This window comes from Penaeus chinensis, chromosome 38, assembly GCF_019202785.1.
Source record: "Penaeus chinensis breed Huanghai No. 1 chromosome 38, ASM1920278v2, whole genome shotgun sequence".
Lineage (NCBI taxonomy): Eukaryota > Metazoa > Arthropoda > Malacostraca > Decapoda > Penaeidae > Penaeus > Penaeus chinensis.
In genome coordinates, this window is record NC_061856.1 from 30,270,865 (window position 1) to 30,275,864 (window position 5,000).

Genomic DNA, 5,000 nt, shown 5'->3' on the forward strand with positions numbered 1-5,000 from the left:
TGATTACGGTGGGCGGGGCCTTTATGACGTCATCTGTAACTACTGTGCTATTCTTATCATTTTAGTGCTAGAAATTATGGTTTTCCGCTATGTTAAAATGGGACGGGTTTCGGTTAATTCAAACTGCAGGTAAGATAAACGCGGTTCCAGAGAGAAGGAAGGAGGGAGAGAGGGAGAGGGGGAGAGAAGGAGAGAGAGAGAGAGAGAGAGAGAGAGAGAGAGAGAGAGAGAGAGAGAGAGAGAGAGAGAGAGAGAGAGAGAGAGAATCAGAGGGAGAGAGAGATTGAGGGAGGGAGAGAGAGAAAGAGAGAGAGAGAAAGAGAGAGAGAGAGAGAGAATCAGAGGGAGAGAGAGAGAGAGAGAGAGAGAGAGAGAGAGAGATGGAGGGAGGGAGAGAGAGAAAGAGAGAGAGAGAGAGAGAATCAGAGTGAGAGAGAGAGAGTGAGAGAGAGAGAGAGAGAGAGAGAGAGAGAGAGAGAGAGAGAGAGAGAGAGAGAGAGAGAGAGAGAGAGAGAGAGAGAATCAGAGGGAGAGAAAGATGGAGGGAGGGAGAGAGAGAGAGAGAGAGAGAGCATCAGAGGGAGAGAGAGAGAGAGAGAGAGAGAGAGAGAACAAGAAAAGGAGAGACAGATCATAGTCATTCACCTTCCTCGTTTCATCTTTACAACGACCACCAAAGACGCTTACATTTGCCTTAGGGACAATTTTCGCTCACTATTTCCTTGCCTAAAGAAACCCTCTTATTACCGTCTTTTACTAGGGTACTAGGGACATAGGTGTCATTTTCCCTTGCTTTTTGCTGGCCTTGCTTCCTGTCCGGGTCAGTTTGGTCTGCTTTGCGATCCCTCTGGTGAATACATACATACATACACACATACATGCATACATATATGTATATGTTTCTTTGTTCACCAACCATTTATTCCACGACAGGATCTAGGCCTCTCTCAGTTTATTACTGAGAGGTCATTTGGCAATACCATCCTTACCTGATTTGATGCCCTTCTTAATCAACTGCGGTTCAGCGAGCTACCACTTATGCCACGGCGGCGACCTCCCTACATTTGACTTCTCAAGACGATATGTCATTTTCTCGCCGTGAGATCAGGCTCCAGCCAATAGTCAGGGCACAGGCTTTTTTTTACAACTGCCGTGGTTGTTCAGTCCGTGTGTGGTCAGGGGCTGTGGGAGTTCACCCTATATATATATATATATATATATATATATATATATATATATATGTGTGTGTGTGTGTGTGTGTGTGTGTGTGTGTGTGTGTGTGTGTGTGTGTGAGTGTGTACATTCATATATATACACATTCATACATATATACACACAAACATACATAAATATATATAGATATACATACATTCATATATACAAAAGGATGAATGAATATCTTCACAATACAAGGGATGTATCTGACCGGTTTCGTGTATATATACATATATAAGTACATGCATTCATATATGTATACATACATATGTATATATACAAATATACATGCATACATATATACATATATACTTACATACATATATACATATATACTTACACACACACACACACACACACACACACACACACACACACACACACACACACACACACATATGTATGCAAACGCTGATACCAGCCTTTATGTCCGTCTGAGTAAAACTGAGGGTCATGTGATCTGAACCATGTCAGAGTAGCTATTTTTACATCTTCAACCGATGGAAAATTGGTACCTTTCAGTGATTTTTTAAGTTTGGAAATAAAAAGAAGTTGGATGGGGCTAAATCGGGGATGTCGGATAATTTCCCATCGAAATTCACGCAACACAGCTCTTGTCTGCCGAGCGCCGTGAGCAGGTGCATTGTCGTGGTGGAAGAGAACACGTTGATGCAGCTTTCCAGGGCGTCTTTCTGAGATTTTTAATCTTTTTTAGATTTTTCTCAAAATAAATTCATTATAAGCAGATTTAATTGTTTTCTTGCTCTCGAGGAAGTCAATCAGCAAAATCCCCTCTGCATCCCAGAAGACAGTGGCCACGACCTTTTCCTTTTAAAAGCTCAGATTTTGCTTTGACTTTCCACTTCCACTCTTGGGAAGTCCTCATCCCACTTGTTCAAAATTTCCATTGAAATATCTATCTTTGTTTACTGCAGCCTAGGGACCCATCGAGCGGAAAGCTTGCTTAGCCCCAAACTCTCCACCAGAATTGTGTGTGCAGAACCAACAGAGATGTTGAGTGTGTCTACTACTGATTCAGTGGTTATTCGTCTATCCTTTTTAATGTTTTCCTCACAAACAGACGCTGATGCCCTGTCACTACAGGGCTCATCTTCAATTTCATTTCTTCCACTTCTGAACCGACGTCTCCAATTGTAGGTTGCTGATTTTTGGCGGGCATTGTCACCAAAAAGTTCTTCCAGAGCCTCAATGATTTGCCTATTCTCCCAACCGAGTTTCACCGTGAATATAATGTTTATCCTGGCCTCGATTTTGGTGGATTCCATGTTGCTTGAATTGTGCCTGACTTCCAACTGGCGGCGATGCGTCGTTACCTGCATTTAAGGGTTCATGTTTATTTGTCATGCTAAATTTGTAATCATAAGAACCTGGTGAGATAAAATGAGGCTAAATTATCATGAATAAAGCATAATGAAACTGTATGGGTTTTTTTCTTTATTTAATATCTGTTCATTTCCGCAGATTAAGTTTATTTATCTATGTATTTATATATATATATATATATATATATATATATATATATATATATATATATATTTTTATACGAACGGCCCTTCAGCAAAATCCCCTCTGCATCCCAGAAGACAGTGGCCATGACCTTTCCTCTTGAACGCTCAGATTTTGCTTTGACTATCCACTTCCACTCCTGGGCAGCCACTGCCCAGGAGTGGAAGATTTAAACAAAAAATTGGCATTACGAATCCTCTAAGACATCAAACTTTTAGGAAAATATTAAACTCATTCCTCTCAGTAGCATCATTCCATATTTGGTAACCGGAACAGAAAAAAAAAAAAAAAAAAATGCATACCTAAGTAAAGCCGTTTCTGAACCGCCTTTACATTTCTGTTTTGCCATCTACTGTAAATAATGATGACAACAATGATATTAATCCTGATAATACTGCAGTTTTAGATTATTCAAAGAATATCCCAACGGATCTCCATCTCGCAACGTACAATTTTCCACCAAGACAGAGATTTGAACAAGAATCTTGGTTATAGTAATCCTAACGTGGTTTATTGCGGCGGTGGGGGGGGGGGGGAGACATACAGTATCGTAAATTAGAATACCTTATGGACAGGCTTAGATACTGTCTACATCAGTGCAATCTGATCGTAGGACCTTAAAGGATGGGAGAAACTTGAGGAAAGCTATTGTGATGTTAATGATGCTTGTGATGCTTGTGCCAGACAGAATTCTGAATGACCCTCGTGACAAAATTCTTTAATAGAAAATTGACCCGCCCCATTGAATTATAACATAACATGAAGTATACAAAAAAAAAAAAAAAAAAAAAAAAATGGATTTTAGAGATTCCCCTTGTAGAACAATGATTCTTCAATATGATTTAAGATTAATGATTTTGTTTTTTTAACTAGTGGTCAAAATAGTAAGGATGCAATCACCATGGAACCTCTGCACGGTGAGCAGGAGGAATCAATCGGTCAGCAAAGTCAAATTTAAGTCAAATTTAAGTCAAATTTAAGTCAGATTTAAGTCAGATTTAAGTCAAATTTAAGTCAGATTTAAGTCAAATTTAAGTCAAATTTAAGTCAAATTTAGGTCAAATTTAAGTCAAGTTTAGGTCAAATTTAAGTCAAATTTAAGTCAAATTTAAGCCAAATTTAAGTCAAATTTAGATCAGATTTAAGTCAAATTTAAGTCAAATTTAAGTCAAATTTAAGTCAAATTTAAGTCAAATTCAAGTAAAATTTTAGTAAAATTTAAGTCAAATTTAAATCACATTTTCGAATCCTGCGGTTCCGTCATTTCTGAAAGGGGCACGCCACTCACGAACAAACACACACACAACTCCTAATCATGTACTTATATATATGTGTTTACATGGCATATAAAGTATGACTTTGGCTATGTGTGTATTTGCATATATATATACATATATATATATACACACTGCACTTATACATTCAAGTGTGAATATGTTCGAATCCTGACCACGGTCTCTCACTAGAGAGTCGTAGACATAAAACACACACACAAACACACACAGACACACACACATATATATATATATACGTATACATAAATATTTAAATATATAATCAAAACTGAAAAATGTTGAACAAAGCAAGATGCTACGAATAACAGAGTTAAAGGCAAATGACATTATGATTATGCTGATATTAAATCTTATTTCCGCAAGTATACAACACAACAGACGGGATATAAAAACGTTCATTCATGACAGATTACGCACTTTTGTCTGAAATTCCTTTCTGAGTCTGGAAAAATTAGATTAATTTGAACAGAGTTTTTGATGAGATCTTGACATTAAGCTCTGTTTTCTGAAAGCCATTCTAATGTTGTCATGTCTGTATTATGAATTTAACCACATTTCAATTACATAACAGGGGGATTTTAAAACGTAGGTAGAACGCATATAGGAGGTGATGAATTGAACAAAAAGAGGAATAGGCATATGATTAGATAATTAGATAATAATAGTATTAATGATAACGATAATAATAATGATACAATAAAAGAGATTAAATGACAAGAATAATAGAGATAATAATGATAATGATGATGATGATGATGATATCAGCAACAATAATGATTACTATGATCATTATCATGATGACAATAACAAAAATAGTAATAGGTATTATAACAATAATGAAGATAAATATAACAGTATTGATGAACATGAAGAAGATAACGATAATTATGATGAAGATGACAATAGTGACAGTAATAATAATGATAATAATAATAGTTATAGTGATAATAGTAATAATAATAA